Here is a 27,512-nt window from a genome sequence, read left to right as displayed (position 1 = left end):
CTTGTTCTCTCAATCAGGCACTCTTGTAGGGCACACTTAGCACAACAAACTACACCAGATAGCTCTGTAAAGCCAAAAACTTCAGAAAGGGTTCCCCTTCCCCCTAACAAGTCTAAGAACTCACAGAAGAGATTAAGAAATTCTTACAAAGGCCCTGGCCAGGTAGCTCAGGTGGCTAGAGCATAGTTGGGGAAACACCTAAGTTGTGGATTAGATCTCTGGTCAGGGCATATAGAATATGCAAGGAATGAATGAATAAGTAAGTGGAACAACAAATCGGTGTTTCTCTCTCTCTTTCTCTCAAATCAATAATAAAAAAGAAGAAAGAAAGAAAGAAAGAAAGAAAGAAAGAAAGAAAGAAAGAAAGAAAGAAAGAAAGAAAGGAAGGAAGGAAGGAAGGAAGGAAGGAAGGAAGGAAGGAAGGAAGGAAGGAAGGAAGGAAGGAAGGAAGGAAGGAAGGAAGAAATTTGTGCAAAATAGGGAGGCAGGGGAGGGTACACAAGAAGGAAGAAAATATCTTATTTGCTTGCCTTCTGTGGGCAATAAGTAGGCGTTCATGATTATTTATATCCCATATTATTCCAAAACAAAGATCAAATTAGAAAATACTCTCAATATGATGTATTTTACAAACAAGTACCAAAGCTCTTCCTAATACTCAGAATTGAGAGGAATTCCTTATATACGTTTTAATTCAATATTGGACAATACAATAACTTTCTCAATAGTATCTTTATAAAAATTAAATAATATTTCCTCAGCATAAGCCAGGGTCATAACAATGTAAGGTTACCCAGAAAATAAACCATTTTGCAAGGAAGCCTTATGCAATTTGTCCAATCTAGGTCTTTCAACAAACAAATAACAAGTCCAGAATCTTGTTAAATTCAGTTCATTTTCATATTCCAAATTCATATTTCATTTTCTAAATTGAAGTTCTTCTGCTGCATGAGTAAGTAAAATAGGCATATAAGCAATAACTGTGGTTCCAGACCAGATGAAGATAGAAGACTGGTGGGTAGGTCCAAACTTTTAAATAGGACCTCTCTTCTTCACTTAAAACAGTTCCTCTCTTCTTCATTGGTGACCTCCTATAATTCTGCTCAATTCAACAGCCTGGGAGCCCAATCCATGATGACTTTTATTCCTACTCAGTTTAGCATTTCTAACTAAGTAGAGAAATCTGACTTAGAGTTTCTAGATTCCTATATTCCCATTCAGTCTGCTCCAATTTTGATTCATTTTAGAGTATGAATCTTTGCATAGTTTTATAGGATTTACTTCTTATGTTATTGGTGGGGTGAAATACACAGCAATATTAATATAAAGGGAACTTACTATTACCACTTTATTAGACAAGAAAAATCAAGGTCCACAATGATAGTATCTCAGTACACCATATATCTGGACTAACTACTACTAAAAATAACAACGCTACAATTTGATTTTTACGTGAGGTAAATAGATAGAGGCAAATCATATCTTCCTTTACAGCTGGGTTGGTCTTTCCTTTGCCTTCCAAAGATACCAAGTTTATGTTCTCTCGCCTCCCAAACGATGTTTATGTTGTTTCTCATTGCTTCCCTACCTCATTATCAGTTTAGACCTCATCACTTTCTGGATGTTCCTCCACTTTTAGAGCTGACTATCTGGGACCATTATAATTTCTCTATATGATTTAGCTATATAATTCAATCTAATTATTTAGGGATCTCTCTACTAGATTTTACAGTTCCTCATTTTCTATTAACCACTGTGAAGAATAAAATGCAAGTACCAATTAACTTTAAACTGCTGTACATATTTATAACAGTTCATGTTTTTCCAACATAACCAAGATATTTAATAGGATTGCATCAAGTGAGCCAGAGGGCAAATTATTACCAGATAGGTCATTTCTAAATGGAATATAATCAATTCATACCAAATAAAACCTTGAGCTTGTCAAAAGAACTTTAGTTGTGCCAGGCCAGAGTGGCTCAGTGGTTGAGCATCAATCTATAAACCAGGAGGTCACAGTTTGATTCCCAGTCAGGGCACATGACCAGGTTGCAGGCTCGATCCCCAATAGGAGGCATACAGGAGGCAGCCATTCAGTGATTGTCTCTCATCAATGATGTTTCTATCTCTCTCTCCCTCTCCCTTCCTCTCTGAAATCAATAAAAATATTTTTTTTTAAAAAAAGAACTTTAGTTGTGAGAAAAACTTTTGAGAATACCACCAAATTATTGTCAGACCTCAAAATGACTAAAATTAAATGACAATTGTTTGATCCATATTTGAACTCATAAACATCATACTATTTAGTCTCTTATTACATAAACAAAGAATAATTGTAGCTGCTAAAACTTATTATTTCTGAATTTCCTATTTTAGGAACATTCAAATCTATGTACAGTAATCTTAACATACAATTTTTGCTCTTGCAAATGGTAACAGTATGTACATTTGGCATAATACACTTCCTCAACATTTTTCTTGCAATAAGAAAATCCACTCCCCCCCCCACAAAAAAAAAAGAAAGAAAATCCACTCCTAACATTTAAAAATATGTTAGAAAGTATATGCTTAAGAAGCTCATGTTAATGTCAGCTTAAATTAATTCAAGATTATATTTTGTTTGTTTTAAAAGTTATAGGATAATTTAAATGGTTACATTGTTAATCACATTATTGTTTACTTCACGGGACAAAAGTAGGGAATATATCTGTAATATAAATAGAAAACCTTTTGGACAAACTTAACAATGAAAGAAAAAATAAATATTTCAATTTTCTTTCTTTTCCTAAAAGGAAAATTGAAAACAGTACCAAAGAAAGCTACAAATATATAGTTTTCATTTATTTCAACATAATAGATACACATAGAGCCTGTGAGAATACAGTATTCATTTTGCTGCAGAAGAACAGACATTGCATAACAATGAGATTTGCTAATGAAATCAGCCATCAGCCTGGAATACATATGTATTAAACCAAGGCCTCAGTGTCATTTTCTTTTTGCATCGTTTGTTCTTTCTTTCATTTTTTATTGACCTTGTCAGTATTATTGTCCGTTAGATTTCGGAACTTTGGTAAAACAAAACCACAACTATAATATTATAGTGTACTACTTTTTATTCATCACATTTATTTTTAATGTAAATTCCAACTGTTCTGCTTCTATAAGCACTATTAATGTACCTTTGGGGGTTAAAAATCAATGGCTGCTACCAGAAGAAACAAAGGAGGTTTATTTCTATACTAAATTTTTGGATCAGGTCTGAAAAAAACTTTGATAAACATTTGATATAAATTCCATATGAAAACTTTATAGCAAAGTTAGTGCTTACTTAATATATAATAAAAAATAATATATTTTAATTACAATAAATTCCTCCAGCAATTTCTATTACTCACAAGTGAAGTAATGTGGAGTTGATATGAATATCAACATGAATATTTTTAGATAAAAATCATATTTTCCCGCTAAAAATGCTCTGCTGTCCTGGTCTACAAAGTTAATTAACAGTTTCCATTTATCAAAAAGTAAGGAATTCTAGAATTTTCTTAAAGATTTATGATTCAAATTTATGATTTTATCATTATACTTTTCTATAAAAACCCAAAAGACAATGAAAGTATTTGATATTATATATCTTTAAAAAAGTATTAAAGTCCCTCAGAAATTATTTAAATTTTTGAATATAAGCTACTTAACTATGATTTTGTCTTGTTGGTTGTTTGTTTACACAAAATAGGCTTTTAATTCACGTGTGCTACAGATAATTAAAAGCTTAACCAGCTGTGGTGTATAATTGCTACTAAATCATGATAATAATAACAGCTTTTTTAAAAAAGCAATACTTATACCAAAAAAAACAGCATTAGCAAAACAAAATTGTTGCATATTTTCATTTTTATAATAACTTAATGTCTAACCTCAAACAATATCCTGTAATATAACAAAAATCATTCAGTAGTACAGTTTTGTTGGAGATAAACCCAATAAATATTTCTTAAGTTTAAAGTCTCTGAAAGTTGCCACTGACAGTCTAATAGTTCTCAAGGCCAATCACAGACCAATCATTAATCCACACACAAAGTATTTTCTTAAAAAAAAAAGCTCATAAGCCGAAACCGGTTTGGCTCAGTGGATAGAGCGTCCGCCTGCGGACTGAAGGGTCCCGGGTTCGATTCCGGTCAAGGGCATGTACCTGGGTTGCGGGCACATCCCCAGTGGGGGATGTGCAGGAGGCAGCTGATCGATGTTTCTCGCTCATCGATATTTCTAGCTCTCTATCTCTCTCCCTTCCTCTCTGTGAAAAATCAATAAAATATTTAAAAAAAAAAAAAAAAAGCTCATAAATTTTTATTGAAATAGCAAAATATAAATCAGACTGTAGAGTGTAGAGAGACAGTCTAAACAAATCCCTATGGGAATACCAAAAACCTACTTTCTCTAGGGCAAAAAACATAATACAAATGTAGTGACAGACTTTGAAAAGTCATCTAGCTCCTTGCTACTCAAAGTATGGTTCACAGACCATTGATATTTAAATTGCTTGTTAGATATGAAGAATCTCAAGACCCAACCCAGACCTACTGAATCAGAATCTTATGCACATTAAATTTTAAGAAGCCAGGAATTAGAAAACTCCTCAGCCACCTAATAATCCCTATACCAATTCCAGTAACTTCTGATATTCTAACTCCTCAAAAATCCATATTAAAATGCAGAGTATTCAGAGTATAAACAATTAATTTGTCCCCACTCAAAGCCGCTTGCGTACTATTTGCTTAATTATTTGAAGTTTCATATTCATAAGGACTACTAGTTTTAAATTTGTGTTAATACATTATGAATAAAAGGGCAAGAATAATATCTTTTTGTAAGATCTTGGCAAATATTTAAATAAATGGATAAAATTGAAGTATTTACACTCTCTTAACAATTCTTTCAAATCCTATTAAGAGAAGAGTCCTTTCTTAAATAAAAGCATGTGTCCATTGGTTAGGCTTATATGCATGCATACAAGTCCTTTGGTTTATCTCTCTCCCTTCCCTCCACCCTCCCCTACCTTCCCTCTGAGGTTTGACAGTCTGATCGATGTTTCTCTGTCTCTGGATTTGTCTTTGTTCATCAGTTTATGTTGTTCTTTATATTCCACAAATGAGTGAGATCATGTGATATTTATCATTCTCTGATTGGCTTATTTCGCTTAGCACAATGTTCTCCAGGTCCATCCATGCTGTTGCAAATGGTAAGAATTCCTTCTTTTTTACCGAAGCATAGTATTCCATTGTGTAGATGTACCACTATTTTTTAATCCACTCATCTGCTGATGGGCACTTAGGCTGTTTCCAAATCTTACCTATGGTAAATTGGGCTGCTATGAACATAGGGGTGCATATATCCTTTCTGATTGGTGTTTCTAGTTTCTTGGGATATATTCCTAGAAGTGGTATCACTGGCTCAAATGGCAGTTCCATTTTTACTTTTTTGAGAAAACTCCACACTGTTCTCCACAGTGGCTGCACCAGTCTGCATTCCCACCAGCAGTGCATGAGGGTTCCTTTTTCTCCGCATCCTCGCTAGCACTTGTCGTTTGTTGATTTGTTGATGATAGTCATTCTGACAGGTGTGAGATGGTACCACATTGTCGTTTTGATTTGCATCTCTCAGATGATTAGTGACTTTGAGCATGTTTTCATATGTCTTTTGGCCTTCCTTATGTCCTCTTTGGAAAAGTATCTATTTAAGTCTGCTGCCCATTTTTTTACTGGGTTGTGAATCTTCCTTTTGTTAAATTGTATGAGTTCCCTGTAAATGTTGGAGATTAAACCCTTATCAGAGATAACATTGGCAAATATGTTCTCGCATGCAGTGGGCTTTCTTGTTTTGTTGATGGTTTCTTTTGCTGTACAGAAGCTTTTTATTTTGGTATAATCCCATTTGTTTATTTTCTCTTTAGCTTCCATTGCTCTAGGGCCTAGGGCCTAGGCCTAACCAATGGACACAGACACCAGGGGGGTGAGGGCATGAGTGAGGGGATGGGGGATCAATGGGAGGGGGTAAGAACACATAATGGTATGTAATACCTTAATCAATAAAGAGAGAGAGAAAAAGCATGTGAAAAAGCCCAGTATAGTAAAAAAAGTAATAATAATAATAATAATGGGGGAGGAGGCAACCAGCAGTAGCCAAGTCATCTCAACAGAATCAATTCATATGATTCCTCAGAGTTCAGTTTGAAAGACTGACTTAAAGGAACTACTTAAAAGTCTAAAAACAAACTAAACAACTGGTATACTAATCACAGATAAAGTTTACTATTCATCAGAGCAAGTTTAATTTACCTATAGTGTTTTAAAGAACACTAGATAAAATTGCCTAATTAAACATCTTTTTCTAATTCAAATTGATCTTTCCCCAAATAGGTCTAACTGATGACATTGGATTTTATTAATGTTACCTTTAATTAAATCATTTTAGTTCACAGTTTGTCTACTATACATAAGACATTATGTTATGTGCAACAAGGGCAATACAGATGAATTGAAGGATAAGACAAGTATATGGAGCATAATAAGTGCCATTAGAGTAATATACAGTTGACCCTTGAACAACAAGGATTTGACCTACATGGGTCTGGGTATACGTGGATTTTTTAAAAATATATATATAGTTTATTGATTTTTTACAGAGAGGAAGGGAGAGGGAAAGAGAGTTAGAAACATCAACCAGCTGCCTCCTGCACACCCCCTACTGGGGATGTGCCCGCAACCAAGGTACATGCCCTTGACTGGAATCGAACTTAGGACCCTTGAGTCTGCAGGCCAACGCTCTATCCACTGAGCCAAACCGGTTAGGGCTACATGGATTTTTTAAATAAAATACTACTATAAATGTATTTTCTTTGTGATATTCTTATCAACATTTTCTTTTCTCTACCTTACTTTATTGTAAGAATACACTATATAATGTATATACCATACAAAATATTTGTTCAACTGTTTAAGTTATTGGTAAGGCTTCTAGTTAACAGTAAGCTATTAGTAGTTAAATTTTGGGAAGTCAAAATTTATTATGTGAATTTTTTACTAACCTCTGCATTGTTCAAGGGACAACTGTAAATATTGTACTACTAGAGGCCCGGTGTACGAATCCGTGCACCGGTGGGGTCCCTTGGCCTGGCCTGCGCCCTCTCACAATCTGGGACCCCTCAGGGGATGTCGGACTGCTGGTTTCAGCCCAATCCCCGCAGGCCAGGCCGAGGGACCCCACCGGTGCACGAATCTGTGCACCAGGTCTCTAGTATGCATATAAGATCTTTGGTTCATTTCTTTCCGCCCTCCACCCTCCGCCCTTCCCCCTTCACTCTGAGATTTATCCGTCTGTTCCATGTTTCCATGCCTGTGTGTTGAGTGTCTGTCCCTGGTGGTAGGTGCGCATCATAGCTACCGGCGAAATGGTTGCTTAGGCTTTTATATATAGATGGGAGCAAAATTTACTAAGGGTATCAGAAAAGGCTTCACAGAGAAGTGACATCTTAGGTGGGCCTTGAAAAATGTGTGGGATTTTGAAAGGCAAAGATAGCCAAGTGGAGGAACCAGGAAAAAAGGCATCCTAAGTGGAAGGAAAACATAGGCTGAGGACCAAAGAATGAAAAGCCTTGGGTATACTTAGAAAATAGCCTGAGGCAGCTTGCAAGCTCCCCAGGAACAAGGAGTTGTTCATTTTCTATCACTAGCTTTAAAACTACAAAACTATAAAACCTATAAACCTCAAGTGTTAATATTACCTGTATAGCATAATAAGATCATTATCTACTGTTTGAATGAATTAATACATGAGTGTAATTTAGTCTGGCTAGTATATAGGACAGGTAGAAAATAGGAGATATGGCTGACATAAGGATTAGGACCTTAAGTGAAACAAGTCAGTCAATGAAGGAAAAATACCACATGATCTCACTCATTCATGGATAATAAAGACCATTACAAACTTTTGAACAATAATAGATACAGAGACAGAGCTGCCTCAAACTGATTGTCAAACTGCAGTGGGAAGGCCAGAGAGAGTTGGGGGGCAGGAGGGAGGGGAGTAAGAGATCAACCGAAGGACTTGTATGCATGCATATAAGCATAACTAATGGACATAAGACACTGGGGGGTAAGGGAGGGTAGGGGTTTGTCAAGGGCGGGGGGGAAAAAAGGACACTTATGTAATACCCTTTGTAATACTTTAAGCGAAAAAATAAATAAATAAATAAATAAAAAATAAAAAATAAATAAAAAAGATGGGACAATAAAAAAAAAAAAAAGGATTAGGACCTTATTGGAGACAACCTTGAGTAGCATATTAAGTGCTTTAATTTAACATGGTAAACAAGGGTAAACTACTTGCATTAGAAATATTGATCTAGCAGTTTTAAATAAAATGGATTGGAGCAGAAATTGACTTCCAATAAGGATACTACAATATTCCGTCTGTTACAGTAGTTTAAGCAAGAAGTAAGGAGTCTGAACTAAGGTGGTAGAGTCAGAAATATGGAGATAAATACAAATATTAAAGATAATTCAAAATGTTTTTTACTTCTTGACTGGTCAAAGTAGAGCAAGTAATAAAAAATTTTAGTGAATATGTAAAATCTGTTGGGATTCATAGCAGGTTCTATATAGAGGGCAAAAATTAAGAAAACCCAAAGGTTGGCAAAAAATGTAGAGCAAGAAATCTATGTGCTGTTGGTATAAGCTGACATAACTACTGTGGAAAGAAATTAAACAATACATAGTAAAATTGAGGCTGTATGTAGTCTATATACAGCAATTCCACTTTTAGAAATATAACCCAGAAGAGTTCTCATACATGTGCATAAGGTGTCATATACAAATATGTAAACTGAAGCACTATTTGCGTAGTGAAATATGGGGAAATGAATAAAATACTCTGGTATATTTATGTAATGAAATATATATGACAGTACACAACAGTTAAAATGAATAAACAAGAGCTACACATTGTTAACATGAATATACATCTTTAATATATAAACATAACCACTTGAGGGAAGTAAAGGTTTTATTTGTTCATTTACTTCTAGTTATCATTTTGTTTAAGATAGGACAATCCTAAATAAACCAAGAAAGGAGATTTTTATGAATGATCAACGATCAATGAAACAAGTCTCTGGAGGATACAGAAGGGAATAAAAATCAAAAGGCATGGAAGGTTCAGTGAGGAGGTAAAACAGTTTTGTTTGGTTTTACCAGGGCTTGTTTATTTTATAACTGGAAGTTTGTACCTTTTGCCCACCTTCCCCCATTTTGCCCATCTTCCCCCCTCCTAGCTCTGAAAACCATCAATCTGTTCTTTGACTTATGAGTTCAGTTTTGTTTTTAAAGATTTCATGTAAGAGTGATATATTATGGTATTTGTCTTTCTTTGTCTAACTTATTTTACTCAGTAATATCATTAAGGTCCATCCATGTTATTGCAAATAGCAAGGTTTCCTTTTTTATGGCTGAATAATATACATACATACATACATACATAAACACTACATTTTCTTTACCCATTCACTTATCAATGGATACAGATTATTTCCATGTATTGGAGATAGAAGAAGGAAAAAACAAAATTTTAAACTTTTTAATTTGAAGTAACTATATATTTACAGAAAGTTGAAAAATAATATAGTGAAGCCCCATGTATTCATGCCCCAGTTTCCACCAATATTTACACCTGGCATAATTAGAGTGCAATATAAAAACCAGGAAACAAACTAGAAAGTGTATGTATAGTTCTAAGTCATTTTATCACCTGTGTAGATTCATGTAACCACAAAGATCTCTCTGCTTCTCCTTTAGTCAAACCAAACTTCTCTCCTCCACTATCCCTAATCCCTGGCAATAACTAATTTATTCTTGATCTCTATAATTTTGTCTTTACATAAACAGATTCATGGAGTGATAGTTTGAGATTAGCTTTTTTCACTCAGCCTCATGATCTTGAGATCTATCCAACTGTTATATGGATCAATAGTTGATACCTTTTTGTTGCTGAGTAGTATTGCATGGGATGGACACATCATACTGTTTGGCCATTCACCTGCTGTAAGGCATTTTGATTGTTCAATTTTGACTATTACAAACAAAGCTACTATGCACAAACACATACAGTCACTTTGTTGGGATAAATGCCCAGGAGTGTGATTGTGGGGTCATGTAGTAAGTATATGTTGGTTTGTTTAAGAAACTGCCAAACTCTTTTCCAAAGAGGCTATACCATTTTGCATTCCCACTAGCAATGTGTAAGAGTTCAATATCTCCACATCCTTGCCAGCATTTGATACTGTCCCTATTTTTATTTTAGCTGTTCAGATAGTCCATTTTGGCATTTTCCTGATGGCTATTGATGTTGAACATCTTTTATTATGCTCATTTGACATCCATATATCATCTTTGGTGAAATTTCTCTTCATGTCTTTTGCCCATTTTCTAATTGGACTGTTGGCATTTTTTACTGTTGAGTTTGAGAGGTTTTATATATCCCAGATATGAGTCTTTGTCAGATATGTGGTTTTCAAATATTTTCTTCTAGTATGTAGCTTGTCTTTTCATTGTCTTAGTAGGGCCTTTGCAAAACAATAGGTTTTAATTTTCATAAAGTCCAATTTACTAATTTTTTCTTTTATGCAACTGTGCTATTTGTGTCATGTATAAGAACTCTTCACCACATAGGTCCAATAAATTTTCCCTTATATTTTCTTCTAAAAGTTTTATAGTTTAAAGTTTTATATTTAAATATATAATCCAAACAGATTTTGAACTGGAAAAGGGGGAATTGATAGGTCTGTTTATCATATGGTCTTCAACTACTTAGTAGAGTTAATTCCATCATTTAGTGGGTATCCACTTAAAGTATGAAACACTTAAGATAGGTACAAACTATAGGATGTAGACAGTAAACACAAATATTTATTTTTATTTAATTGTTTTAAGTTTGCCAAAATTATTTGACCCTGGAACATTTTTTTTCATACATTACTCACATTATTCAATTAATGTTCAACTGAAAATACTCCGGAGACTGCTTGTTTAGCAACAGTATAGGCTTTGGTTAAGTTTAGAGCATAATTTTTTTCAATCTATTCTTAAAAATAAGAAGACTTTAATCTTAAATGAAGGTGTATGTGAAATCTTTGTGGCTTCATTTATTCCCCTTCTTCATCACGACACCACTGCAGGCATGCAGGTTTCCTTATTGTTCTTGGAATAGACCAGACACAATCTCTTTCCGTGTTGGCATTTACTGTGTTCTTTGGACTAGTCCTCACCCAGATATATGCATGACTCCCTCCCTCACTTTCTTAAGATCTCTGTTAAACTGTCATGTTATTAAAGAGGACTTCACTGACCACAATATAACAAATACTAATCAACAACCCTGGAACTTGTGATCCCTAATTTGTTATATCTTTTTTCACAGTGTTGGTTACCATCCAACATACTGAATATTAGTTTATTAACTATTATCTCTTTGCCTCACAGACTGTAAGCCCCATGAGTCCAGAGTCTGTTTTGTGAACAGACTATCCACAGCACTTGCATGTACTAGGCACCCAATTATTAGTTGTTGAATAGTTTAGTAATCATCATTTAACCTTTTATCTGAGTATATTTTCTTCATATTAAAGTATATAGTAGGTGAAATAGCTACGTATCAACATATCCATTGATATAGTATTCTCCTTTATGATATTGTGGTTAATATTTTTCATGTCCATATTCTATCTAAAAAGTCTGACCAGTTTTATCTTTAAAAAAAAACAACAAAAACTTACTTCAGGATTTTGGAAGCTTTCTTCTTCTAACCTTTCCTATTTTTCTCCTAATCCAAAACAACTGTGAAAATTGTTTTATAAGTTCTTCTTAAGAAAATGCACAGACATTTTGTATAACTGTTGTTAAATACCTCTTTAATTGCATTTCTTTAGACACTGGCTTGCAAAAGGCTATAACCTGAGGCACTAAATACAGCAACCTTGACTATCGCAAAGGGTTGTTTTCTTCCATGATATATAGTGCCTCCTTTCTATAACTTGAGCGATTGCCAAATGCTTTAGTAGGTTTTAGGTGTATACTGCTTCCACGTTTAATATTAGCCATGACTTATTTCATCAATGTAAGTCAATTGTCCAAGTGAACACACTCCTTGAGACTAAAAAGTGGAAAAAGTTCTCACTGATATAGGCAACAATTTTCAAAACATCAATATAAAACCTACAAAACCTTTAAATATTTTAATATAAAATGCAGTATTTCTAAAAGGAAGCTTTTTAAAATACTCAAAATAAGTCAACACAAGAGATATATTTGAAGTAGTCCTGATTTAAACAAAATATATTCTTATTAGGAATCAGAACACAGCACATGTATATATATCTTTGCAACCCAGATATAAACGCTCAGTTCAACAAGATTCTTTGTATAGAGCAGTGCAGTATTATCAGACTAAAATGAAAAACTTGATTTTTTTCAATAAAAATATGTGCAGTTGAATAGTAAATAGAAGTCTCTAAAATCATGTACTACCATTATGCAGCTGTCATGAATAAACAGGTGTATTCTGTGGTATTCTAAGTTTTGTTAAAAGAGAGTAGTATCTTTTACCTTCATAGCTAAAAATATTTTATATGTATAACAAGTAATAATCTAGGAGTCACCTCAATAGTTCATTAACACCTAATGTTTTCCATGAACTATTTAAGTGACCTTGGTTAAATCACAGTCTCTGAGACTCAATCTCTTCATCTGTAAAATGAATGGGTTTGTCTAGAATTTTTAACACACTGTCTAGCTTTAATGATATGTGATTCTGAGAAAATATTTTTAATTAAACTCTATTGTTTTTACTCTCGCAAACAGAGATATTTTTTATATCAAGAAATGCATGTTCCCTTAAAAGCTTACTTGTTTAAAAACTAGATAATAAAACATATTTATGTTTCTCTTTAATGAAACACCTCAATTTGTACTGAAATATGATAAGTACTGTTTATCTACTTTAGGTGCATAAAAGCTCAATTTATTAGCACATAAGAAAGAGTCCTGAATACTAGAAGGTCACAGCCTGTGTGCTGAGCTGCTAGCAAAACATCTATGATGCTCCAAAGCTGCCATTTTTCTTCCTTGACAAAGACTCCATCTGCCACTGAGCCATTTACAGCCTCCAAGCCAGAATATCAATGATTTCCAACCATTCTGTAAGCCTGCTTTCACCTTGACATCACCTCTGTAATACATCTGCAGCAGATGATACATATATCCCCGACTATAGGCATGAAGCCTGTGCTTTATTCACCTGAGAAGTATTAAGCTGCCCTCTAATGTACCATTTTTATTCATGCTGAGTTGTAAAGAAATTTTAAAATGTATATATTTGCTATAATTCTTGTTGCTTTACTTACATGCCTTAAGTCTGATATGTTTGTAAAACTTTAAAACCTGAAAAGACTGACTAGGTGGTTTTCAATAATGGCTTAGTAACTAAGACAACAAAACTAGATCATACTTTCATTTAGTACATCTGCTATAAAATCATTGCATAAAGAACATTTTATTTCCTTAAAAATTGAAGACATTAAAGCAATGAAGAAATGTTGATAAAAGGTGTAGTTTCGTACTTGAATCAGTGTTCTTAATATTGTAAACAAATGAAACCCATTTACCTAGCAATAAGAAACCCAGGCAAATTTTCAGTTCTATTTTGTTATTTTCTATCATTTTGTTTAGTAAAGCCTTAGAAATAGATTGCAAATTACCAAGAACATTCAAAAACTCTTCTTCAATCCCTTTTAAGTAAAAATAGCATAATCCTTGGTCATTAATATTTATAAAAATAGAAATAGCTTATTTAAAATATTACTTTTATTTAAAAGTAATCCTCTACAAAATAATGAATTAAGGCCTATTACATGCAAAACATAAAGTACAAAAAAGTTTAAAACGAGATTCTTGGCCCCATGTAGAAGAAATAAATGTACTCATGAAAAAAGATCTAAAAAGACAAGGCACTGTTTAGTGAGCAGAAGTATGTTATACAAGAAGGAATTCTGGGTTACAGGTTAGGAGACTTAAGTCTAATTACATCTCTGCTCTGAACCAGCCAAGCACTTATGTTACTCATTTAACTCTAGTAAAACCACTTACTCAACTGTAAAGTGATAGCTAACGTCTTCCTGCTCTAGCACTCTATGATAACAGATATCACAAGTCTAGATGTGAGATGGTTACAGACATTAACTGACTCTAGACTTTAAAAGGCACTTCATTTAGGTAGATGTGGCCAGTACTGGGGAGCAAGTGAGACTTGAGTTGGTTCTTGAAGGATGTACAGCATTTGAATATACAGGGTGTCCCTCAAAAAAATGTATACACATTTTAACAGCTGATAGCTCAACTGATGTGTGTGTTTTTTTCAGATTTAACCCATTGGAATTAATAATTATTCAATGTGTTTATACATTTTGGGGGGGACACCCTATATACTAAGAAGTAGAAAAAGAATCTTCGCAAAGAGGAAATAGTGCAAACGAAGGTGTGGAAAAAGAAATGATTTCAGATATGTTAACATGTTAATATTATCCAAAATGAGCAAGAAACTTAAGACAGAGAAACTAAGTAAGTTAGTATAATGATCTAAAAATGACCTAAATAAGGGTGGTAGTGGAAAAGAGAAGAATCAAAGGATGTAGAAGACACTAATGCTATATCACAGGCACTTAAATTTTGATTATCTAGAGCCAGAGGAAGAAGAGTAGTCCAAAATGATACTAAGGTTCATATATTTATGTAGAAAATGGCAATAGACCATTTTCTAACAGAAATAGGCCTGAAATGTGATTCTCTTTCTAAAATAATATGGAAAAAAATAGAATATATTAAAAAGAAATAAATTCACCTAATGTTCAGAAACAGAACACTGGATTAGGAATTAGACACTAATGCTGGCCTCTCTGCCATATACTGGCTGTGCAATGGCTGACTCTTCAGCCATTCTAAGGTTTGGTTTTCTAAAATGAGCACCAGACTTGCTCTGGCCAGGTAGCTCAGTTGGTTGGAGCGTCATCCCAATATATCAAGGTTTCACGTTCAATCTCCGGTTAGGGTACATACAAGAAGCAACCACTGAGTGCATAAATAATTGGGACAACAAATCAGTCTCTCTCTCTCTCTCTCAAAAAAAAATCAATAAATAAAATTTAAAAAAATTTTAAATGGGTACTAGACTTAATATGATTTGGGATTTCTTCTCAGTTTTATATATAACACAGCATCTTAATTTCTGAGCAGACTTGAAGTTGTAGAAGCGGGTAATATTTTGAAGTAGCTGCCTGGCTACTGTGGCTCAGTGGTTGAGCATTGATCTATGAACCAGGAAGTCACGGTTCGATTCCCAGTCTGGGCACATGCCCGGGTTGAGGGCTGATCCTCAGTGTAGGGCATGCAGGAGGCAGCTGATCAATGACTCTTGCTCATCATTGATATTTATCTCTCTCTCTCCCTCTCCCTTCCTCTCTGAAATCAACAAAAATATATTTTTTAAAAGCCAATTGAAAAATGGGCAAAGGGTCTGAATAGACATTTATCTAAAGAAGATATACAAACATATAATAAGTACACAAAAAGATGCTCAACAGCATTTAGTCATCAAGGAAATGCAAATCAAAACCACAGTGAGATACCACTTTGTGGAGAGCGGCTACAGCTTTCGGACAGGTTCAAGCCTCGGACTGACTTGTGGCAAAGCCACATACAAGTCCCAGCTTGGAGGGCAAAGCCATCCCAGCACAATTATAGCCAAAAGGCTATGGTGTAAGCCTGACCTTATAGTACTCCCTTATTCCTAGGTAGCTAATGGGCTGTGAGAGATGCAGCAAGTGCTGCCAAAACAAGGCTTGAGTAATGAAATAGATTTGAACCTCGCAAGAACATTGTAAACATGCTGACCACTCCCCTTGCTTTGCTTTGTGTGATCTGACTATAAAATAAAGCTTCAGCTTACAGGCTGGGTCACTATTTCCTCATCCAGGCAGTGATCCACCTGGTCCCAACTGTATTCTCTTGTCTGTCTTCTTTAATCCTTCACCATCCCTCCTCAGGTTCACCCCGGGCCATGCTGGAAGTGGTTCACCACTTCACACCCACTAGGTTGACCATTAAAAAAATGTAAGAAACTGCCCAGCCAGGTGTGGCTTGGTCGTTCAGTATAGAACTATGAACCAGAAAGTTACTGGTTCAATCCCAGATTACAGGCTCAATCCCCAGTAGGGGGCATGCAGGAGGCAGCCAATGATTCTCTCTCATCATTGATGTTTCTATCTCTCTCTCTCCCTTCCTTTCTGAAATCAATCAAAATATATTTTTAAAAATACTCGTATGTCTCTCAAGTGTATTAAATCTGTAACTGCTCCCACCAGATCCGCACACTAGTCTATTTTGTCATTAATACTTTTAGTTGAAGAAAATAGGTACTTTGTCTTTTAGAGTTTCCCAATTGGGACTTTCCTGATTTTACCCTCCCGGCATCATTTAATATGTCCCTCTGTCCTTACTATATTTTTTATAAATTAGGCTCATTCACATCCAAATATTTTTTCTGTTTGTGTGTTTTTAATATGGATAGACGGTTTCATAGTGTTTTTGTGCACTTTTGTTAGCAAATACATGTCTTTTTGTGTAAAACAGGAATGATAAAGTTGTTAGGAAGATTAAATGAGTTTCACAGATCAAACGCTTAGATTAGTGTCTGGTGCACAGCAAACTCTTCATAAACATTAGCTCTCATTATTACACTGCATATAGAGAATCAATAGGATTTGAAGTCAAAATAGATGACAGTTTTTGAAGAAGTAGTTGAAGGTATTTTTAGCTTAGGTAACTGAGTAGATGTTGATATCACTAACCACTAACATGTAAAGAGAGTAATATTTATACGACATTGGAAAATAGTGAGTTTAAGTTTAGACACGTTGAATTTAGTCAGGTACCAATGTCACATACAGAGCTGGCAATAGAAGTCCTAACATTTTTAAAAATATATATATTTCATTGGTTTCTTTTTACAGAGAGGAAGAGAGAGAGATAGAAAGTTAGAAACATCTATGAGAGAGAAACATCGATCAGCCACCTCCTGCACACCCGCCACCGGGGATGTGCCCGCAACCAAGGTACATGCCCTTGACCAGAATCGAACCCGGGACCCTTCAGTCCGCAGGCCGATGCCCAATCCACTGAGCCAAACCAGTCAGGGCAAAGTCCTAACATTTTAAAAAGAGATCTGTGGCAGGAAATGAAGATCAAATGTTGAGAGGAAAGAGAAGTCAGTTGTCATAAAAGACTACAAGATTACCTGAAGAAAGAATTGGTAAAATACAGAACTACTTCAAGAAAAGGAAATGATGTATGTAAAAAGATATGCAGACAAAAGCATCACTATATATGTTGGCTATAGGAATGGTATGACTAAAACAAGCTATGTGTTGCAAAGCAGAGGGAAATGAAGTTATGCAGATAGGACATGACTAACTTTGAATGGCTTTGATAGTTACAGGTAATTAAATTTAAGTACAAAACGGTAAGAGATTGAAGAAGTTAGCAAGACAACATCATACAAAAATATACCACAACAGAATTGGAAAATTAGAAAATATATTTGTTATAGTATTCTAGATGATTTAAATTTATGCCAGCTTTACTTCCATCTAAGCCAGGGGTGGGGAATGTCCAGCTCTCATTTGGTCTGACCCTGCCAAGGCATTAGGAGTGAGTTAAATGTTTGACCAAATATAGCAGGCTAATTTTTAAGTTGATAATTTCGTATCTCTCAAGAATGATGTTATAAATATTCAAATGGCCCTTGGCAGAAAAAAATGGTCTCGACCCCTGATCTAAGCTAAAGAGAGCACTACCTAGGCACTGTGGCTTCAGGCAATTTCCCAAAGGAAGGAGATAATGTCTTTAGTACCTTTCCATATCTATTCTCCCTTCCCTACTTCTCCTGTGTCTCCTCCTGGGAAACCAGTGCTCTCAAGCTGCCATAATTATATAAAACTACATTTTTTTGCAATGGAGTACTGTCTTCTTCCCTGAAGTACTCTGGTTACATCTCTACATTAAGTTCTAGCCTGCCACGAAATCTTTCATTCTCCCTTGTCACCATATGTATCTTTTGATTATCAAATTAAAATAATTCATTCAACACTTTAAGTCATTAAAATCCTAGGGGATATTTAATTTTAAAAAGAGGATTTTGTTAACTTGTATGAATTACCAATTGTTAAAATGTACAGCCCCTATATGTTTTCTATATGTTTATCCATTTTGGTTCAATCTGACAGAGTCTCAACACACTAAGGAACACCAGCATAGACCAGTTTATTGCATAAATACTGCTGTGCCACTATTGGGTACAAGGCATTTTAACAGACTTTAAGGGGCCTGCAAGAATAAATGAAACATAATCTATGGCTTTACTAGATTGTAAGGACTTTACAAATTAATAAGTGAAACAGCAAAATACACAGCTCATCTCATAAGGCAGATAAGGACTCTATAAGAATATTTCTGAGGGGAAGGGGAAAGGTAGAAGAAGGTATAAGGGGAATAATAAATGGTGATGGAAGGAGACTTCACTTGGGGTGGTGAACACACAATATACAGATCATGTATTATAGAATTGTACACCTGAAACCTATATAATTTTATTAACCAATGCCACCCCAATAAATTCAATAAAAAAGAAAAAAATAGCAAATTAAAAAATATTTGAAGTCCTATACGTCTAGTAAAAAAAGAGTATTTCTGAAACTTAAGTTACGTATAGAACTTTATAAAGAAAAAATGTCTTGTGAACACATATGTTAACTTAAATTAAATTATAATGTCACTGAAATACATAGAAAAGTAAAACTATGGATAAGAATAAACTCTTCTCCTGGCTTCAGATCTGATTCACTCATAGTACTAAAAAACAAATTTATAAAATAAAAGCTACAAAACTAAGATTTTGCTAAAATGAAATCACCATGTTCAACATAAATATGGTACTGACTGCTACTTCCCATTATTTTCCAATTACATTTTAGTTGGGCAAGACTACCTTACAGTGCAATGTTCTCTGAACAATTTGAAATTCCCACCATTTTTTTCTACTCACAAATACAAAATTTTAATTAAGCTTACTCTGATGTCATCTGGTTTTCACTTGGTACAAATGAAGCATTTGTACAGATGAAATCTAGTTTTGTTCTTTACTCATTAAACTAATATAATTAAACATAAGCCCTGAAAGTTCATGATAATAATTGGTTATAAGGTAAGCATCCCAGATGATACAAGAATATGCTTATATTAATTTCTTTCATATTAACCCCCCAAATTTTAAGTTTTTATAGCAAACTCTCTCTCCCCACAGAAAATGTATCTACATACTCAGATCCCAAAACTCCAGTGTTGAGAAACAATGCTATAATAAAAATAACAGCTACCAGAAAGGCAGAAATGATAGGGAGATTAATTTCAACTGCAAAGGGGATTCAGGTTTTATGGGGGAGGTAGCATTTGAGGACAGCTGTGACATTTGAGTTTAGTGCCAAGTGTGTACGTTTAAATTTCCTTTCCGTAAGATTAACAATGAAACTATAAACAACCAAATTTTTAAAAAACATGTAGGAATATTCAGTAGTAAGGGCGTTAAAAAAAATCATGAATTTTAAGAACAAAAGTTGAAGAGTTTCTTTCTGAGATGAAAGAAAATCAAAGAAGAAAATTGCAAGCATCAGATGGGCTATTCACAAAATGACTAGCATACTTTGCATGTGGAAAAGTTTATATGTGCTGTCTTACATTATGATGGAAATGTACCTATTGATGTTAAGTTTTTTAATCATTCAAATAAAGACAGAATCAGGAATATTTATATCAGTTAGAGTTTTTAAGACCTATGATATGCTAACTCAGGTATCCTTTTGACGCTATACAATAAGATATTTTCCATTTTTATCAAAATCTTTTCTCCTTCAGTTTTTCTTGATGTATTTACAGAAAAAAAGAATGAGTCAAATATCACAATCCCAAAACTCAATCTATAATACCCTTCTTCTCATCTCTAAAACAGTTTCTGCAGAGTATACTTGTATTTTATCTGCTACGTGACTAAAATTTCTGTAATGTACATCTCACAGAATGTGCATTGGTGTTGTAGAACGTGTGAGCGGAAGAGAATGATGTCTAACAGATTAAAGTTTAAGTCACTTTAATTCAGAAAATATTTCCTTAGTCCAGGTGCTAGACTCCTTGCTGATTACAATTAAACACACAACACACACACACCCCAAAAACAAAAACAAAAACAAAACAAACAAACACAAAAACAACCAGCCTTGGTCAGGTAACTCAGTTGGTTAGAGCAGTGTCCCAATATGCCGAGTTGCAAGTTCAATTTCTGGTCAGGGTACATACAAGAAGCAACCAATGCATGCATAAATAGGTGGAACAACAAATCTCTCTCTCCCTCCCTCTGTCACTAAAATCAATAAAGAATATTAAAAAAAAACAAAACACAAAAAAACAACAACAAAAAAAACGGAGTCAAGATGTAGACAGGCCAGTGTGGGCAGAGTGATAACCTGAAGTCATTAGGGACTTTCTATCTTATATTGCCTTGCCCATTCTTACATTTCAGCCAGAAAGGAGAAAGGGGGAGAAAAAAGGGAGTATACCCCCTTCAATTAAGGATACTTTCTGCAAGTTGCACACAGTACTTCTGCTTATGTATCTCTAGCACACATGACCACATCTAGCTGCAAGGGAAGCTGGGAAGTGATATTTTAATTCCAGGTAGTGATATGCTGGAGAAAAAATTAATGGAGGAAGAAAATTGGCATTAAGGGACAAGGATCGGCCATTGCCACACTTGGTTATATCTTATCAGTTGCAGGTGTCTGACATTTTAAATTTATTATATAACACTAATATTTCCACTAGTGTACACATTATAAAAGTAAACAGTAATTCCTTCTAAATTTCAAGTTTTAAGTTAAATATTTCTATTGGTAGAGATAAATCTCTATAAAATTTAAGTAATATTCATAATAAAATTACCAAGAGGACAAAAGGAATTTTAATAAAAATGGAAAAAGATACTTTAATTATTTTAAAACTTACTTTGTAACCAATTATTAAGTATATAGTAAAATACTAAATAAAATATTTAAAAATAAAATATAGCCATTGTGTTAATAAAATTACATATAAACAAATTTCATGTAAGTGAAATTACATGACTACTCTCAGAGAAGGCAGGATTTAAGGAGATTTGAGAAGAAATAAATCTATGATGTTTTTATTATACTTTCCATAAAGGCTGTTTAGAGATTTTTTTCTCTGCAATTTATTTCATGATTGAATTACCCATGGCTTTAAAGCAATATTCACCCAGTACCTGTGTTTTTTAAGATAATTTAAGATTCCTTTGCCAGGCCACTCTTTGTCAAGTACAGCTTCTTAAGAACATAACATATTATGCATCTAATATTTTTGCTACTGAGTAGATAAGAAGGGGGAGAGTTTATTTTCACTTAAACTTTTTTGTTCTAAATCAAAGTATAAAATGTCTTTTAAGCCGAAACCGGTTTGGCTCAGTGGATGGAGCGTCGGCCTACGGACTGAAGGGTCCCGGGTTCGATTCCGGTCAAGGGCATGTACCTGGGTTGCGGGCACATCCCCAGTAGATGTGCAGGAGGCAGCTGGTCGATGTTTCTCTCTCATCGATGTTTCTAACTCTCTATCTCTCTCCCTTCCTCTCTGTAAAAAATCAATAAAATATATTTTTAAAAAAATAAAAAATAAAAAATGTCTTTTAAAATAATTAAAATGTCATCATAGATTGAAGATGGATTGACAGATGTGTTCAGAGATTTTTAATCAAGTAAGAAGTGACAGCAAAACAGGATAGTAAAAATTATAATGGGATAAAGTAAAACCAGTTTTAGGCCAAGATCTTACACTATGATGATGATGATCATGATGAAGGGTCAAAGAATTTAGTATGTATCATTCTCTGTGCTGCACTTTCTCAGCATTACTTCATCTAATATTCACAACACTTCTCAATATAAATATTATCTCTTCTTTAGAGAGAAGATTGGTTCTTAGACTATGTAATTTACTCAAGATCACAGCAGCTATATAAATATCAGAGCACAAACTTAAAAGGTTTTTTTGATTCCAGTTCATGTTCTTTACCATTACGCATATTATTCTCTTTCAAACTCCCTGGACCTTGGTTTTCTCACCTATTATACATGAAAAATGTAGCACAGCCTAAACTGTTCTAAAGTTCATTCTCACCTTTTAAGATGTTCACATTCTAGTGAAGTCTGGGACTCCCTTCCCCCAAATAAAAGCACATTAAATCAACAGATCTAATCAATCTCCTTGCTGGAGCTTGTGCAGCCAATCCTTGTATATGTATGTAATACATCATTTTACAGGTCAAGATACTGAGGCATAAAGAGGCTGACTGAAGGTCACATACCTAGTGTACAATATTTGAACTCTATCTTGTTTTAAAACCTATGTTTTTCCTTTACACCCTGTTTCCCAATGGTTTAATTTTGGATCTTCATGTAGTAATACTCTTATTTCAATTTTAATATAAGAAAACTAAAGATACTAATTAATTTATCTCTTTCTGGGATATTTATGATTACTGGAAAACATCTGCTTAATATTCATTTGCTAAGTACAACTGGAAAAATGTATTAAAATATGTAAAATACAAGAGCAAACATGTTATCAATAACATAGGAATAATAAAAATTAAGTATTAGCAAACTACTAGGAAGAGAGAATCACTTTCAATTAGGACAATTGGGGAAGGCCTCAGAGGGATGACTACATGTGGACAAGGCATTAGAAGAAATAAAAGCCTAAAAAGAAAAAGGAATATTCTAGAAAAAGGGAATGACATGAATGCAAGTATGGAGCCAAAATGTATAGTTGAGGTGGAGTATGTAGTCCACACTGGGTACAGTTTAGGATTCTTTCTCTTGAATGTAGGTATTTGGCAGGGAAACATGTGAGAGCTAAACTGATTAGGGATTTTTAATACTGAGTTAAATCTGTATTTGATCTTGTAGAAAATGAAAAGTCACTAAACATCTTCAAGGAGAAAAATTTTTAAATGTTCACCAGTTTTAATGCTTTAATAAGATTAAACTGAGGACGCCGAAACCGGTTTGGCTCAGTGGATAGAGCGTCGGCCTGAGGACTGAAAGGTCCCAGGTTCGATTCCGGTCAAGGGCATGTACCTGGGTTTCGGGCACATCCCCAGTAGATGTGCAGGAGGCAGCTTATCGATGTTTCTCTCTCATCGGTGTTTCTAACTCTCTATCTCTCTCCCTTCCTCTCTGTAAAAAACCAATAAAATATATTTAAAAAAAAAAAAAAGATTAAACTGAGGAGCGTACATAGACTTCAATGGAACTAATGTTGGCCAAGAAGAAGCAATAGCAGAAGATTTTGGCATTTCTATGTATTGTAACATGGCGGGGTGGGGGTATAAAAATTCTCTTGAGGTCTGAAAATTTCTGAGAAAAAAAAATCAGGTGTACATTATATAAAATATAAATACTACAACTTCAGCACTGAAAACAATCTATAATATCCTCCTCTCTATCAACAACTTTCTACTCTTTTAGCTCTTACTTTATCATCTTATTTCATCAGCTTCTCTAGCTCTGATTAGTCCCTTAATCTTTCATTTTCTCTAAGTACTCACTTTACTCCAGCCCCATGGTCAACACTTGAACTGTTCTCTCAATAGCACTCTCAACTGAAGTCAGTGTGGAAATCTACCCTCTTTTTTTCACTCAGGAGGAAGGAGAAATCCTCATAACCCTGACATTATTACAAAGTAAGAGTTTCTATTTTCAGGCACGTAGGAACCTGTCAAATGAATACTTCTTAGTCTTTAACTTATTTAATATCTGATAATATTGAATAGCACATTTCTTTCTGAAATTCTTAAATTTAGAACAATTGCAATTAAATACTCTGTAAATATTACCCTAAAAATGGACTGTAAGAGTCAGCATTTTTAAACTAAAAAACAAAACATACACCTTATTCATCTAAAGCTAATTTTAAACTTTCTTGATTATAAAAGCACTAGATACTAAACACAATGTTGCTATGTAAATATATTAATATTTTGTTGCAAACTATCAGAGCAATAAGTACTAATTAAGAAAAAACAAACAAAGAGCTACAAATCATAAATAGCTAAAATGCTCCCTTAGGAAAATGAACATGCCATAAACATCTATAGACTCGATGATGAAAAGCCTTTACCAATACAATAAATTTTCTCTTTGGCCTCTAAAAAATGTTAAACTTAACAATGAACAGGTTTTCTAAATACAAAAATTATATATACATATATATATATATATGTATGTATGTATATGTATATATATATATACACATACATATATATATTACATTTTGTATAATTACTGCTTCTATACTTAGTAAACAACTAAAATAGGATTAAAGAAGCAGACTTATTGAGTAAATAATTTACTCAAAATGTATGTCTGTTATTTAAAACAAGAGGCCTGGTGCACAAAATTTGTGCACAGATAGGGTCCCTAGTTCCCTAGACCTGGCCTGCGATCAGGGCCAATCAGGTTCCCCGCCTCTCCGCCTCCCCCTGCAGGCTGGGGAGGGGAAGCTGTGGGAGGTTTCAATCCCCAGTTTGGAATATGCAAGAGGCAGCCAATCAAAGATTATCATCATTGATATTTCTATTTCTATTTCCCTCTCCAAAATCAATCAAATATATATTTTTTAAATGCAAGGTTTTTAGAAAATGAAAGGTAGGGCAAGAGGTTTTGATTCCAGACAGGAGGAGAAACACGGAGATCAGCAGGCCTTTCTTAGCCTAGAAGGTGACGCGGGCAGCAGGACCAGGCTGCCCTGCTTCCCTACAAATGTTAATACTTAGTGTAACTGGACATGGACATCAGTCACACGGCCAAATCAATGCCCAGTCAGCCCTGGTGACTGTGTCCTGCCACTCTCTGGCTGTGCTGCAGTGCTATTGGCCGGGGAGGCCGAAGCCACGTCCCAGAGTTCATGTAGTATACAAAGGGGTGGGCAAGTAGCCAGAAGCCAGAGCTGACACGGCGTGGCCCAGCAGTTGCATCCGCAATGGAGCAGGACGGGGAGCAGCTGTCGGCGTGACCGGCTTTGGAGTCAGAGGGGCTGTGCTTCCTGCACATCACCGGTGAGTCGCCCCAAGCCGAGCCGTGGGACCAAAGGGAAGTGGGGTGGGAGGCGCCACCATGGTCGGTGCATAGTCCTTCCCGGCGTGCCAGCCGGGCCGGTCAGGGCCTGGGGAGGCTTTTCCCTCCTGGTGCCGCTCTTCCCAGGGTGGCAGCGTCCGGCCACTTTTTTTTCAAATTTTTTTTTTATTGGAAAGTAAGATCTGGGCTTGTGGTCCTGGGATCCCTGGGCCATTGCATGCGCCTCCAGGCCTCGCTGTACCACCCTCCCCCTCCTCCTGCATTGAGCGTCAACCCAGCCTGTGCCCTCTCGCAATCCAGGACCCCTAGGGGGATGTAGCAGTGCGCCATGAGCCCAGCAGGTGGCCAGGGAGGAGCCCAAACTGGGGACAGGCGCCATGCTGCTCACACTCCTCCCAGCCCGCTGCGCCTGCTGCTGCACTCAGTATTGCTGCGGAGGTGGCAGAGAGGCTCCCAATGCCACCGCAGCTGTGCTCGCCCGCCATGAGCCCAGCTTCTGTGGCTGCGTTGAGCATCTGCCCCCGGTGGTCAGTGTGCATCATAGTGACCGGTCATTCCAGTTGTTCCACCGTAAAGGTCGCTTAGGCTTTTATATAGATAGATAATTTTTCAAAAATGCATAAAATCTCATTACTGCAATTGAGAATTTACTAGTTTGAATTTTATAATAAGGAGGAGCAAGGCCTTAGATAAAGTTTTTCTTTAACACATTTCATTATACACAGTAGAAATTAACACTTTAAAATTAAAAAGAAAAAGTATCAGTTACTTAAGAGAACTATCCTTTTTCAACAACTCTCCATATTTGGAAGACTCTTTATAACTCATTTAAATGTCAATAAAACTTAAGTAAGAATCCAAAAAATCCTTTCAAGGCTGTTTTCAGTCTTGCCTTAATAAGTGATTACAGCATCAAGTAACCTTATTTTTATAATTTTTTCCTAATGTGGAATCACCATAAATGTTTTGTCATTACTTAGGAAAAGCAAAAACTAAAATGATGATGTTCAGATTATGATTCAGACTAAAATATGTTAATATAATTTCACTTATAAATTAAAAGTAATTATCATTTTAGATGTTTTAAAATCATTTAAAGCGACATTTTAAAAGTCTTTAATAACGAGAAGTATGAGTTGTAATTCATTGAAAATATAAACATTGAATTGGCTATTGAAAAAATAATACTTTAAAATTATAAATATGTGCTAACTCACTTCTCACTTTTAAAGAAAACAAAACATCCTTAAAAGCTTAATTTTGTTCTTACTGTGATCAATGTAGTCAATCTTGTGACATCACTGTTGAGAAATCTGCAATAGGAAAGCAGAAACAGAATTTAGCTGAATCATACTTAAGTAAGCAATTTCATAAACTAAAAAGCTTAGAATTTCTCTTTCTTTATGCCATAAGTCATATTTAAACTGATACACAGTTGTCAAGAAAAGTGCAATTAGCACAATATGAACAAACATAAAACACCTGAAGTTTATTTATAGGCCATTATTATAGTACTAGAGGCCCAAAGCACATATTCATGCACATTGAAAGGAAATTAATTAGAAGGTGGCCAGTGGGGCAAGACTGGGCGAGAAGGGCCAGACATGCCCTGGAACCAACCTCCCGCAGTCCCTCCCCTGCCAGCCACACCTGGGACAGAGCCGGGACTCGAAGGTTGTCTGCAGAGTGAGGGGGTCCCTCCGGCAGGTGGAGTCCCTCGGCCTAACCTGTGGGGATCAGGCCGAAACCGGCAGTCCAACATCCCCTGAGCGGTCTCGGAGTGCAATAGGGCACTCTGCAAACTTGTTGTCGCTCGGCATCTCCTGCATTGAGCGTCTTCCCCCTGGTGGTCAGTGGGCGTCATAGCTACCAATTGGAGCATCTGCCCGTCGTGGTCGTTGTGTGTCATAGCTACTGGTCAGACAGTCAGACGGTTGCTTAGGCTTTTATATAAAGACTAGAGGCCAGGTGCACAAAAATTTGTGCACTCGGGGGGAGGGAGGGGTCCCTCAGCCTGGCCTGTGCCCTCTCTCAGTCTGGGACCCCTCGGGAGATAACGACCTGCTGGCTTAGGCCTGCTCCCGGGTGGCAGAGGGGAGGCCCAATCCCTAGGTGCAGCCCCTGGTCGGGCTCAGAGCAGGGCCGATTGGGGAGT

General features: G+C 35.5%; 1 protein-coding gene across 20 annotated transcripts in view; it reads right to left on the bottom strand.

Annotated features, from left to right (window-relative positions):
• The window catches only part of BAZ2B (bromodomain adjacent to zinc finger domain 2B), a 252,927-nt gene that overhangs the window by 153,800 nt on the left and 71,615 nt on the right, over positions 1–27,512 (bottom strand). For all 20 annotated transcript variants that reach the window (XM_070422897.1, XM_070422903.1, XM_070422899.1 and 17 more), the window contains exon 2: positions 26,628–26,670. The gene's annotated coding sequence lies outside the window, so the exon portion shown is untranslated. The remainder of the gene's footprint in view (positions 1–26,627; positions 26,671–27,512) is intronic.

The sequence above is a fragment of the Myotis yumanensis genome, unplaced genomic scaffold, assembly GCF_028538775.1.
Source record: "Myotis yumanensis isolate MYYU_CA2020_CCGP unplaced genomic scaffold, mMyoYum1.0.hap1 SCAF_8, whole genome shotgun sequence".
NCBI classification, from domain to species: Eukaryota; Metazoa; Chordata; class Mammalia; order Chiroptera; family Vespertilionidae; genus Myotis; species Myotis yumanensis.
This window is presented reverse-complemented; position numbering and strand designations above follow the sequence as displayed.